This window comes from Lampetra fluviatilis, chromosome 14, assembly GCF_964198595.1.
Source record: "Lampetra fluviatilis chromosome 14, kcLamFluv1.1, whole genome shotgun sequence".
Lineage (NCBI taxonomy): Eukaryota > Metazoa > Chordata > Hyperoartia > Petromyzontiformes > Petromyzontidae > Lampetra > Lampetra fluviatilis.
The window spans coordinates 722503-736498 of NC_136288.1; the positions used below are offsets into that span (position 1 = coordinate 722503).

The 13996-nt window shown below is 41.9% G+C and overlaps 6 non-coding genes across 6 annotated transcripts; all 6 read left to right on the forward strand.

Annotated features, from left to right (window-relative positions):
• The first annotated feature begins 5844 nt into the window (after positions 1-5844).
• Positions 5845-5916, forward strand: TRNAE-CUC (transfer RNA glutamic acid (anticodon CUC)). The gene has a single exon. It is a non-coding gene; the product is annotated as a tRNA-Glu (tRNA).
• A 1217-nt stretch (positions 5917-7133) lies between these two features.
• TRNAE-CUC (transfer RNA glutamic acid (anticodon CUC)) lies at positions 7134-7205 on the forward strand. Its single transcript has one exon. It is a non-coding gene; the product is annotated as a tRNA-Glu (tRNA).
• A 1218-nt stretch (positions 7206-8423) lies between these two features.
• On the forward strand, positions 8424-8495 carry TRNAE-CUC (transfer RNA glutamic acid (anticodon CUC)). Its single transcript has one exon. It is a non-coding gene; the product is annotated as a tRNA-Glu (tRNA).
• A 1218-nt stretch (positions 8496-9713) lies between these two features.
• On the forward strand, positions 9714-9785 carry TRNAE-CUC (transfer RNA glutamic acid (anticodon CUC)). The gene has a single exon. It is a non-coding gene; the product is annotated as a tRNA-Glu (tRNA).
• Positions 9786-11003: 1218 nt separating this feature from the next.
• On the forward strand, positions 11004-11075 carry TRNAE-CUC (transfer RNA glutamic acid (anticodon CUC)). The gene has a single exon. It is a non-coding gene; the product is annotated as a tRNA-Glu (tRNA).
• Positions 11076-12293: 1218 nt separating this feature from the next.
• TRNAE-CUC (transfer RNA glutamic acid (anticodon CUC)) lies at positions 12294-12365 on the forward strand. Its single transcript has one exon. It is a non-coding gene; the product is annotated as a tRNA-Glu (tRNA).
• Positions 12366-13996: the final 1631 nt, after the last annotated feature.

Below are 13996 nucleotides of genomic sequence, written 5' to 3' on the forward strand. Positions count from 1 at the left end.
CGGTACAGGGATATCAACCGGGTATAGAGGAGTTAAAGAAAAAATTACTGTATTCTAGTGTAATGTTAATTAAAAGTGTTTGTTTTGACAAGAAACGCTGTGAGATTTAAAGACTCGCAGTCTTTCATTTCCAAACGATCACATCTGAGATTAATTGACCACCACCTTTTGCACTAGGCCTCGCGAAGCCTCCCGCACTAGGCCTCGCGAAGCCTGCCGCACTAGGCCTCGCGAAGCCTGCTGCACTAGGCCTCGCGAAGCCTTCTCTGCAGTAGACTTAGCGAAGCCTTCTGCACTAGGCCTCGATAAGCCTCTGCAGTAGGCCTCGCGAAGTCTTCCCTGCAGTAGGCCTCGCGAAGCCTTCTCTGCAGTAGGCCTCGCGATGCCTTTTCTGCAGTAGGCCTCGCAAAGCCTGCCGCACTAGGCCTCGCGAAGCCTGCCGCACTAGGCCTCGCGCCGTGCTTTTCGTGCACAAATAAGGCGATTAAATGTATCCCGTCTCTGTGTTAATAAATGTATCTTGTCTCTGTGTTAAAAAAACGTGCTGCGTTTCAGTAAAGTAAATTTGAAGCGAAGTTTAAAGTTTCACCGTGAGGCGCCGGAAGCGACGGCCATCTTGTTTAGTTCACAGATCGCAGGGGGCGCGGGCGGCCATCTTGTCGGACAGACGGACGGACGGACACATTAATCTATTGGTGGTCTGGTCCACTTCGTTCCTACCAGTATCAATACTATAAATACTTTACCGAATTAATCAATACTATAAATACTTTTAATTCAGGTATTCGTGGAACTGCTTTGAAAATGAAACCAAAATATTATTTCCCTTACGGGGATTCGATCCAGAGCGGGGGCGGAGGGAGCGCCAAAACCTAACCAGTTGCCACACCAGAGAAATTGGTGATTGTGCTTCCACGTGTCCTGTTTTCCCGCATTATCACCAGGCTTGAACTTCTACTCCTGACCGAAGGTTTTCCCAGGCAGTCGCCATCTCCTACGGTATCACGATTCCACAGTCAAACCCGTGAACAGATTCCATTGCTCCAACAACTCTCGAGCGAGCTCCCGGTGTTGGAGGTGCCAGGACAGCAGGACATGTGGAGACACCTCAACCAGCTTCCCTGGTGGTCTAGTGGTTAGGATTCGGCGCTCTCACCGCCGCGGCCCGGATTCGATTCTAGGTCAGAGAACAATTTTCATAAATAATAAAAAAAGTTATTTTCTTCTTTACGGAAACGTTTAACTGCTTTAAAAAAGACACCAAGAGCCTCATTCCGTGACCGGGAACTGAACCCAGACCGCAGCACTGAGAGCTTCGAATTTTAATCACCAGACCACCAGGGAAGTTGTTAGATGCACCTCCACGTGTCCTGCTGTCCCGCATCATCACCAGGCTTGATCTTCGATTGCTGACTGAAGTGTTCCCCAGGCAGTCGCCATCTCTTATGGTCTCACGATTCCACGTAAATCTCGTGAACAGATTCCAATGCACCATCAACTCTCGAGCGAGCTCCCGGTGTTGGAGGTGCCAGGATAGCAGGACTCGTGGAGGCACCTCCAACAGCTTCACTGGTAGTCTAGTGGTTAGGATTTGCCATTTCACCGCAGCGGCCTGGGTGAGAATCCCTGTCAAAGAATGCTTTTTACGTAAATAAAAAAGTTAACTATTTTTTTACTTAAAACTTTCGTGACTGCAGGAATTCATATTCTTGGTTCGTTAAGTAAAGTCACGTAAATAAAAAGCGGCCTGGGTAAGAATCCCTGTCAAAGAACACTTTTTACGGAAATAAAAAAGTTAAATTTTTTTTAATTAAAACTTTCGTGGCTGCAGGAATTCATATTCTTGGTTCGTTAGGTAAAGTCACGTAAATAAAAAACAAAAAATAAATAAAAAAATTCATTTCAAAAGAAACAAATAAAATAAAGATGAAAATGCATTGAAAATTATGTTAGAAAAAAACCAACAATAAAAAGAGTTAAATAAAATAAAAAAATGCGAAGGTTTTTAGCTTTTATGATTTTCCATTCATTTTTTTATTTTTGTTACTTAAAAAAAACATTAGTATTTTGTTTACTTTTTATTTTTATTTACGTGACTTTACCGAATTAAACAGGACCCTGCGGGGTGGGCTGGTAGGAATAATACTTAGTACCGGTACAGGGATATCGACCGGGTATAGAGGAGTTAAAGAAAAAATTACTGTATTCTAGTGTAATGTTAATTAAAAGTGTTTGTTTTGACAAGAAACGCTGTGAGATTTAAAGACTCGCAGTCTTTCATTTCCAAACGATCACATCTGATATTAATTGACCACCACCTTTTGCACTAGGCCTCGCGAAGCCTCAAGCACTAGGCCTCGCGAAGCCTGCCACACTAGGCCTCGCGAAGCCTGCTGCACTAGGCCTCGCGAAGCCTTCTCTGCAGTAGACTTAGCGAAGCCTTCTGCACTAGGCCTCGCGAAGCCTCTGCAGTAGGCCTCGCGAAGCCTTCCCTGCAGTAGGCCTCGCGAAGCCTTCTCTGCAGTAGGCCTCGCGATGCCTTTTCTGCAGTAGGCCTCGCAAAGCCTGCCGCATTAGGCCTCGCGAAGCCTGCAGCACTAGGCCTCGCGCCGTGCTTTTCGTGCACAAATAAGGCGATTAAATGTGTCTCGTCTCTGTGTTAATAAATGTATCTTGTCTCTGTGTTAAAAAAACGTGCTGCGTTTCAGTAAAGTAAATTTGAAGCGAAGTTTAAAGTTTCACCTTGAGGCGCCGGAAGCGACGGCCATCTTGTTTAGTTCACAGATCGCAGGGGGTGCGGGCGGCCATCTTGTCGGACAGACGGACGGCCACATTAATCTATTGGTGGTCTGGTCCACTTCGTTCCTACCAGTATCAATACTATAAATACTTTACCGAATTAATCAATACTATAAATACTTTTAATTCAGGTATTCGTGGAACTCCTTTGAAAATGAAACCAAAATACTATTTCCCTTACGGGGATTCGATCCAGAGCGGGGGGTAGGGAGCGCCAAAACCTAACCAGTTGCCACACCAGAGAAATTGGTGATTGTGCCTCCACGTGTCCTGTTTTCCCGCATTATCACCAGGCTTGAACTTCTACTCCTGACCGAAGGTTTTCCCAGGCAGTCGCCATCTCTTACGGTATCACGATTCCACAGTCAAACCTGTGAACAGATTCCATTGCTCCAACAACTCTCGAATGAGCTCCCGGTGTTGGAGGTGCCAGGACAGCAGGACATGTGGAGACACCTCAACCAACTTCCCTGGTGGTCTAGTGGTTAGGATTCGGCGCTCTCACCGCCGCGGCCTGGATTCGATTCTCGGTCAGGGAACAATTTTTATAAATAATAAAAAAAGTTATTTTCTTCTTTACGGAAACGTTTAACTGCTTTAAAAAAGACACCAAGAGCCTCATTCCGTGACCGGGAACTGAACCCAGACTGCAGCACTGAGAGCTTCGAATTTTAATCACCAGACCACCAGGGAAGTTGTTAGATGCACCTCCACGTGTCCTGCTGTCCCGCATCATCACCAGGCTTGATCTTCGATTGCTGACTGAAGTGTTCCCCAGGCAGTCGCCATCTCTTATGGTCTCACGATTCCACGTAAATCTCGTGAACAGATTCCAATGCACCATCAACTCTCGAGCGAGCTCCCGGTGTTGGAGGTGCCAGGATAGCAGGACTCGTGGAGGCACCTCCAACAGCTTTACTGGTAGTCTAGTGGTTAGGATTTGCCATTTCACCGCAGCGGCCTGGGTGAGAATCCCTGTCAAAGAACACTTTTTACGTAAATAAAAAAGTTAACTATTTTTTTACTTAAAACTTTCGTGACTGCAGGAATTCATATTCTTGGTTCGTTAGGTAAAGTCACGTAAATAAAAAAACAAAAAATAATAAAAAATGCAATAAAAAATAATAAAAATAAAATAAAGATAAAAATGCATTGAAAATTCTGAAAGAAAAAAAACAACAATAAAAATAGTTAAATAAAATTAAAAATGCGAAGGTTTTTTGCTTTTATTATTTTCAATTGATTTTTAATTTTGTCTTCGTATTTTTTTATTGTATGGTTTTTTGGTTTTATGATTTTCCATTCATTTTTTATTTTTGTTACTTTGAAAAAATATTGTCCTTTGTATTTTGTTTGCTTTTGATTTATATTTACGTGACTTTACCGAATTAATCAATAACATAAATACTTTTAATTCAGGCATTCGTGGAACTGCTTTGAAAATGAAACCAAAATACTATTTCCCTTACGGGGATTCGATCCCGAGCGGGGGCGGAGGGAGCGCCAAAACCTAACCAGTTGCCACACCAGGGAAATTGGTGATTGTGCCTCCACGTGTCCTGCTGTCCCGCATTATCACCAGGCTTGAACTTCTACTGCTGACCGAAGGTTTTCCCAGGCAGTCGCCATCTCTTATGGTATCACGATTCCACAGTCAATCCCGTGAACAGATTCCATTGATCCATCAACTCTCGAGCGAGCTCCCGGTGTTGGAGGTGCCAGGACAGCAGGACATGTGGAGACACCTTAACCAGCTTCCCTGGTGGTCTAGTGGTTAGGATTCGGCGCTCTCACCGCCGCGGCCTGGATTCGATTCTCGGTCAGGGAACAATTTTTATAAATAATAAAAAAAGTTATTTTCTTCTTTACGGAAACGTTTAACTGCTTTAAAAAAGACACCAAGAGCCTCATTCCGTGACCGGGAACTGAACCCAGACCGCAGCACTGAGAGCTTCGAATTTTAATCACCAGACCACCAGGGAAGTTGTTAGATGCACCTCCACGTGTCCTGCTGTCCCGCATCATCACCAGGCTTGATCTTCGATTGCTGACTGAAGTGTTCCCCAGGCAGTCGCCATCTCTTATGGTCTCACGATTCCACGTAAATCTCGTGAACAGATTCCAATGCACCATCAACTCTCGAGCGAGCTCCCGGTGTTGGAGGTGCCAGGATAGCAGGACTCGTGGAGGCACCTCCAACAGCTTTACTGGTAGTCTAGTGGTTAGGATTTGCCATTTCACCGCAGCGGCCTGGGTGAGAATCCCTGTCAAAGAACACTTTTTACGTAAATAAAAAAGTTAACTATTTTTTTACTTAAAACTTTCGTGACTGCAGGAATTCATATTCTTGGTTCGTTAGGTAAAGTCACGTAAATAAAAAAACAAAAAATAATAAAAAATGCAATAAAAAATAATAAAAATAAAATAAAGATAAAAATGCATTGAAAATTCTGAAAGAAAAAAAACAACAATAAAAATAGTTAAATAAAATTAAAAATGCGAAGGTTTTTTGCTTTTATTATTTTCAATTGATTTTTAATTTTGCCTTCGTATGTTTTTATTGTATGGTTTTTTGCTTTAATGATTTTCCATTCATTTTTTATTTTTGTTGCTATGAAAAAATATTGTCCTTTGTATTTTGTTTGCTTTTGATTTATATTTACGTGACTTTACCGAATTAATCAATAACATAAATACTTTTAATTCAGGCATTCGTGGAACTGCTTTGAAAATGAAACCAAAATACTATTTCCCTTACGGGGATTCGATCCCGAGCGGGGGCGGAGGGAGCGCCAAAACCTAACCAGTTGCCACACCAGGGAAATTGGTGATTGTGCCTCCACGTGTCCTGCTGTCCCGCATTATCACCAGGCTTGAACTTCTACTGCTGACCGAAGGTTTTCCCAGGCAGTCGCCATCTCTTATGGTATCACGATTCCACAGTCAATCCCGTGAACAGATTCCATTGATCCATCAACTCTCGAGCGAGCTCCCGGTGTTGGAGGTGCCAGGACAGCAGGACATGTGGAGACACCTTAACCAGCTTCCCTGGTGGTCTAGTGGTTAGGATTCGGCGCTCTCACCGCAGCGGCCCGGGTTCGATTCCCGGTCAGGGAACTCTTTTTTATAAGCAATAAAAAAAGTTATTTTCTTCTTTACGGAAAAGTTTAACTGCTTTAAAAAAGACACCAAGAGCCTCATTCCGTGACAGAGAACTGAATCCAGACCGCAGCACTGAGAGCTTCGAATTTTAATCACCAGACCACCAGGGAAGTTGTTAGATGTACCTCCACGTGTCCTGCTGTCCCGCATCATCACCAGGCTTGATCTTCGATTGCTGACTGAAGTGTTCCCCAGGCAGTCGCCATTTCTTATGGTCTCACGATTCCACGTAAATCTCGTGAACAGATTCCAATGCACCATCAACTCTCGAGCGAGCTCCCGGTGTTGGAGGTGCCAGGATAGCAGGACACGTGGAGGCACCTCCAACAGCTTCACTGGTAGTCTAGTGGTTAGGATTTGCCATTTCACCGCAGCGGCCTGGGTAAGAATCCCTGTCAAAGAACACTTTTTACGTAAATAAAAAAGTTAACTATTTTTTTACTTAAAACTTTCGTGACTGCAGGAATTCATATTCTTGGTTCGTTAGGTAAAGTCACGTAAATAAAAAACAAAAAATAATAAAAAATGCATTTAAAAAGAATAAAAATAAAATAAATATAAAAATGCATTGAAAATTATGAAAGAAAAAAACCAACAATAAAAAGAGTTAAATACAATTAAAAATGCGAAGGTTTTTTGCTTTTATTATTTTCAATTAATTTTTAATTTTGTCTTCTTATGTTTTTATTGTATGGTTTTTTGCTTTTATGATTTTCCATTCATTTTTTATTTTTGTTGCTATGAAAAAATATTGTCCTTTGTATTTTGTTTGCTTTTCATTTCTATTTACGTGACTTTACCGAATTAATCAATAATATACATACTTTTAATTCAGGCATTCGTGGAACTGCTTTGAAAATGAAACCAAAATACTATTTCCCTCACGGGGATTCGATCCCGAGCGGGGGCGGACGGAGCGCCAAAACCTAACCAGTTGCCACACCAGAGAAATTGGTGATTGTGCCTCCACGTGTCCTGCTGTCCCGCATTATCACCAGGCTTGAACTTCTACTGCTGACCGAAGGTGTTCCTAGGCAGTCGCCATCTCTTATGGTATCACGATTCCACAGTCAATCCCGTGAACAGATTCCATTGATCCATCAACTCTCGAGCGAGCTCCCGGTGTTGGAGGTGCCAGGACAGCAGGACATGTGGAGACACCTTAACCAGCTTCCCTGGTGGTCTAGTGGTTAGGATTCGGCGCTCTCACCGCTGCGGCCCGGGTTCGATTCCCGGTCAGGGAACTCTTTTTTTATAAGCAATAAAAAAAGTTATTTTCTTCTTTACGGAAAAGTTTAACTGCTTTAAAAAAGACACCAAGAGCCTCATTCCGTGACAGGGAACTGAATCCAGACGGCAGCACTGAGAGCTTCGAATTTTAATCACCAGACCACCAGGGAAGTTGTTAGATGTACCTCCACGTGTCCTGCTGTCCCGCATCATCACCAGGCTTGATCTTCGATTGCTGACTGAAGTGTTCCCCAGGCATTCGCCATCTCTTATGGTCTCACGATTCCACGTAAATCTCGTGAACAGATTCCAATGCACCATCAACTCTCGAGCGAGCTCCCGGTGTTGGAGGTGCCAGGATAGCAGGACACGTGGAGGCACCTCCAACAGCTTCACTGGTAGTCTAGTGGTTAGGATTTGCCATTTCACCGCAGCGGCCTGGGTAAGAATCCCTGTCAAAGAACACTTTTTACGTAAATAAAAAAGTTAACTATTTTTTTACTTAAAACTTTCGTGACTGCAGGAATTCATATTCTTGGTTCGTTAGGTAAAGTCACGTAAATAAAAAACAAAAAATAATAAAAAATGCATTTAAAAAGAATAAAAATAAAATAAATATAAAAATGCATTGAAAATTATGAAAGAAAAAAACCAACAATAAAAAGAGTTAAATACAATTAAAAATGCGAAGATTTTTTGCTTTTATTATTTTCAATTAATTTTTAATTTTGTCTTCTTATGTTTTTATTGTATGGTTTTTTGCTTTTATGATTTTCCATTCATTTTTTATTTTTGTTGCTATGAAAAAATATTGTCCTTTGTATTTTGTTTGCTTTTCATTTCTATTTACGTGACTTTACCGAATTAATCAATAATATACATACTTTTAATTCAGGCATTCGTGGAACTGCTTTGAAAATGAAACCAAAATACTATTTCCCTCACGGGGATTCGATCCCGAGCGGGGGCGGACGGAGCGCCAAAACCTAACCAGTTGCCACACCAGAGAAATTGGTGATTGTGCCTCCACGTGTCCTGCTGTCCCGCATTATCACCAGGCTTGAACTTCTACTGCTGACCGAAGGTGTTCCTAGGCAGTCGCCATCTCTTATGGTATCACGATTCCACAGTCAATCCCGTGAACAGATTCCATTGATCCATCAACTCTCGAGCGAGCTCCCGGTGTTGGAGGTGCCAGGACAGCAGGACATGTGGAGACACCTTAACCAGCTTCCCTGGTGGTCTAGTGGTTAGGATTCGGCGCTCTCACCGCCGCGGCCCGGGTTCGATTCCCGGTCAGGGAACTCTTTTTTTATAAGCAATAAAAAAAGTTATTTTCTTCTTTACGGAAAAGTTTAACTGCTTTAAAAAAGACACCAAGAGCCTCATTCCGTGACAGGGAACTGAATCCAGACGGCAGCACTGAGAGCTTCGAATTTTAATCACCAGACCACCAGGGAAGTTGTTAGATGTACCTCCACGTGTCCTGCTGTCCCGCATCATCACCAGGCTTGATCTTCGATTGCTGACTGAAGTGTTCCCCAGGCATTCGCCATCTCTTATGGTCTCACGATTCCACGTAAATCTCGTGAACAGATTCCAATGCACCATCAACTCTCGAGCGAGCTCCCGGTGTTGGAGGTGCCAGGATAGCAGGACACGTGGAGGCACCTCCAACAGCTTCACTGGTAGTCTAGTGGTTAGGATTTGCCATTTCACCGCAGCGGCCTGGGTAAGAATCCCTGTCAAAGAACACTTTTTACGTAAATAAAAAACTTAACTATTTTTTTACTTAAAACTTTCGTGACTGCAGGAATTCATATTCTTGGTTCGTTAGGTAAAGTCACGTAAATAAAAAACAAAAAATAATAAAAAATGCATTTAAAAAGAATAAAAATAAAATAAATATAAAAATGCATTGAAAATTATGAAAGAAAAAAACAAACAATAAAAAGAGTTAAATACAATTAAAAATGCGAAGGTTTTTTGCTTTTATTATTTTCAATTAATTTTTAATTTTGTCTTCTTATGTTTTTATTGTATGGTTTTTTGCTTTTATGATTTTCCATTCATTTTTTATTTTTGTTGCTATGAAAAAATATTGTCCTTTGTATTTTGTTTGCTTTTCATTTCTATTTACGTGACTTTACCGAATTAATCAATAATATACATACTTTTAATTCAGGCATTCGTGGAACTGCTTTGAAAATGAAACCAAAATACTATTTCCCTCACGGGGATTCGATCCCGAGCGGGGGCGGACGGAGCGCCAAAACCTAACCAGTTGCCACACCAGAGAAATTGGTGATTGTGCCTCCACGTGTCCTGCTGTCCCGCATTATCACCAGGCTTGAACTTCTACTGCTGACCGAAGGTGTTCCTAGGCAGTCGCCATCTCTTATGGTATCACGATTCCACAGTCAATCCCGTGAACAGATTCCATTGATCCATCAACTCTCGAGCGAGCTCCCGGTGTTGGAGGTGCCAGGACAGCAGGACATGTGGAGACACCTTAACCAGCTTCCCTGGTGGTCTAGTGGTTAGGATTCGGCGCTCTCACCGCCGCGGCCCGGGTTCGATTCCCGGTCAGGGAACTCTTTTTTTATAAGCAATAAAAAAAGTTATTTTCTTCTTTACGGAAAAGTTTAACTGCTTTAAAAAAGACACCAAGAGCCTCATTCCGTGACAGGGAACTGAATCCAGACGGCAGCACTGAGAGCTTCGAATTTTAATCACCAGACCACCAGGGAAGTTGTTAGATGTACCTCCACGTGTCCTGCTGTCCCGCATCATCACCAGGCTTGATCTTCGATTGCTGACTGAAGTGTTCCCCAGGCATTCGCCATCTCTTATGGTCTCACGATTCCACGTAAATCTCGTGAACAGATTCCAATGCACCATCAACTCTCGAGCGAGCTCCCGGTGTTGGAGGTGCCAGGATAGCAGGACACGTGGAGGCACCTCCAACAGCTTCACTGGTAGTCTAGTGGTTAGGATTTGCCATTTCACCGCAGCGGCCTGGGTAAGAATCCCTGTCAAAGAACACTTTTTACGTAAATAAAAAAGTTAACTATTTTTTTACTTAAAACTTTCGTGACTGCAGGAATTCATATTCTTGGTTCGTTAGGTAAAGTCACGTAAATAAAAAACAAAAAATAATAAAAAATGCATTTAAAAAAAATAAAAATAAAATAAATATAAAAATGCATTGAAAATTATGAAAGAAAAAAACCAACAATAAAAAGAGTTAAATACAATTAAAAATGCGAAGGTTTTTTGCTTTTATTATTTTCAATTACTTTTTAATTTCGTCTTCGTATGTTTTTATTGTATGGTTTTTTGCTTTTATGATTTTCCATTCATTTTTTATTTTTGTTGCTATGAAAAAATATTGTCCTTTGTATTTTGTTTGCTTTTTATTTCTATTTACGTGACTTTACCGAATTAATCAATAATATACATACTTTTAATTCAGGCATTCGTGGAACTGCTTTGAAAATGAAACCAAAATACTATTTCCCTCACGGGGATTCGATCCCGAGCGGGGGCGGAGGGAGCGCCAAAACCTAACCAGTTGCCACACCAGAGAAATTGGTGATTGTGCCTCCACGTGTCCTGCTGTCCCGCATTATCACCAGGCTTGAACTTCTACTGCTGACCGAAGGTGTTCCTAGGCAGTCGCCATCTCTTATGGTATCACGATTCCACAGTCAATCCCGTGAACAGATTCCATTGATTCATCAACTCTCGAGCGAGCTCCCGGTGTTGGAGGTGCCAGGACAGCAGGACATGTGGAGACACCTTAACCAGCTTCCCTGGTGGTCTAGTGGTTAGGATTCGGCGCTCTCACCGCCGCGGCCCGGGTTCGATTCCCGGTCAGGGAACTCTTTTTTATAAGCAATAAAAAAAGTTATTTTCTTCTTTACGGAAAAGTGTAACTGCTTTAAAAAAGACACCAAGAGCCTCATTCCGTGACAGCGAACTGAATCCAGACCGCAGCACTGCGAGCTTCGAATTTTAATCACCAGACCACCAGGGAAGTTGTTAGATGTACCTCCACGTGTCCTGCTGTCCCGCATCATCATCAGGCTTGATCTTCGATTGCTGACTGAAGTGTTCCCCAGGCAGTCGCCATCTCTTATGGTCTCACGATTCCACGTAAATCTCGTGAACAGATTCCAATGCACCATCAACTCTCGAGCGAGCTCCCGGTGTTGGAGGTGCCAGGATAGCAGGACACGTGGAGGCACCTCCAACAGCTTCACTGGTAGTCTAGTGGTTAGGATTTGCCATTTCACCGCAGCGGCCTGGGTAAGAATCCCTGTCAAAGAACACTTTTTACGTAAATAAAAAAGTTAACTATTTTTTTACTTAAAACTTTCGTGACTGCAGGAATTCATATTCTTGGTTCGTTAGGTAAAGTCATGTAAATAAAAAACAAAAAATAATAAAAAATGCATTTAAAAAGAATAAAAATAAAATAAATATAAGAATGCATTGAAAATTATGAAAGAAAAAAACCAACAATAAAAAGAGTTAAATACAATTAAAAATGCGAAGGTTTTTTGCTTTTATTATTTTCAATTAATTTTTAATTTTGTCTTCGTATGTTTTTATTGTATGGTTTTTTGCTTTAATGATTTTCCATTCATTTTTTTATTTTTGTTGCTATGAAAAAATATTGTCCTTTGTATTTTGTTTGCTTTTTATTTCTATTTACGTGACTTTACCGAATTAATCAATAATATACATACTTTTAATTCAGGCATTCGTGGAACTGCTTTGAAAATGAAACCAAAATACTATTTCCCTCACGGGGATTCGATCCCGAGCGGGGGCGGAGGGAGCGCCAAAACCTAACCAGTTGCCACACCAGAGAAATTGGTGATTGTGCCTCCACGTGTCCTGCTGTCCCGCATTATCACCAGGCTTGAACTTCTACTGCTGACCGAAGGTGTTCCTAGGCAGTCGCCATCTCTTATGGTATCACGATTCCACAGTCAATCCCGCGAACAGATTCCATTGATCCATCAACTCTCGAGCGAGCTCCCGGTGTTGGAGGTGCCAGGACAGCAGGACATGTGGAGACACCTTAACCAGCTTCCCTGGTGGTCTAGTGGTTAGGATTCGGCGCTCTCACCGCCGCGGCCCGGGTTTGATTCCCGGTCAGGGAACTCTTTTTTATAAGCAATAAAAAAAGTTATTTTCTTCTTTACGGAAAAGTGTAACTGCTTTAAAAAAGCCACCAAGAGCCTCATTCCGTGACAGGGAACTGAATCCAGACCGCAGCACTGAGAGCTTCGAATTTTAATCACCAGACCACCAGGGAAGTTGTTAGATGTACCTCCACGTGTCCTGCTGTCCCGCATCATCATCAGGCTTGATCTTCGATTGCTGACTGAAGTGTTCCCCAGGCAGTCGCCATCTCTTATGGTTCAATCTTAATTTAGGAGCTTTCGTGACTGCAGGAATTATTCTTTGGTTTTTTTCGGTTAAGTCACGTCTAAAAATAAAATAATCAATTAAAATAACATATTACGACGTTTCGATTGCAACACAAGCAATCATCATCAGGTATAAAAGAAATAGCAACAAAAATCTAACTAGAAAACTATAGACAGACATACAAGCAGACAGACATCACAACGGCACACAGAGAGAGGACACAAATCGGCACAAAGAGAGGGGTCGTTTCTGTGACGGTCCCTTAAATATAGAGAGGGGGGGCGGGGACGGAGAGAGGGAGGGGGCAGAGAGAATTAGCATATCAATGAGTGTACGGCAACGTACTGCTGTTGCAAGTAAGATGACAATGTGGAACGGGCACGCAAAATTGAAAACGGGCACGCAAAATTGAAAATTAGGAGACAGGCACACGAAAATTAAATAACCTAGCAAAATATCGAAATGTGATGTAATACAACACAGAGAGTCGGTTAACACACAATTAACGCATAGCCTGGTTGATTACGTGTTTCAAAATTTGCTAAGTTAGAATTTTAAGTGTGAAAATTCCAAAGAGAGGACACAGGCAGAGAGAAAAAATAGTCAGAAAGAAAAAAGATAAGCTTAAAACTTCCCCGTAGAAGTGGTTCAATCTTAATTTAGGAGCTTTCGTGACTGCAGGAATTATTCTTTGTTTTTTTTTCGGTTAAGTCACGTCTAAAAATAAAATAATAAATTAAAATAACATATTACGACGTTTCGATTGCAACACAAGCAATCATCATCAGGTATAAAAGAAATAGCAACAAAAATCTAACTAGAAAACTATAGACAGACATACAAGCAGACAGACATCACAACGGCACACAGAGAGAGGACACAAATCGGCACAAAGAGAGGGGTCGTTTCTGTGACGGTCCCTTAAATATAGAGAGGGGGGGCGGGGACGGAGAGAAGGAGGGGGCAGAGAGAATTAGCATATCAATGAGTGTACGGCAACGTACTGCTGTTGCAAGTAAGATGACAATGTGGAACGGGCACGCAAAATTGAAAACGGGCACGCAAAATTGAAAATTAGGAGACAGGCACACGAAAATTAAATAACCTAGCAAAATATCGAAATGTGATGTAATACAACACAGAGAGTCGGTTAACACACAATTAACGCATAGCCTGGTTGATTACGTGTTTCAAAATTTGCTAAGTTAGAATTTTAAGTGTGAAAATTCCAAAGAGAGGACACAGGCAGAGAGAACAAATAGTCAGAAAGAAAAAGGATAAGCTTAAAACTTCCCCGTAGAAGTGGTTCAATCTTAATTTAGGAGCTTTCGTGACTGCAGGAATTATTCTTTGGTTTTTT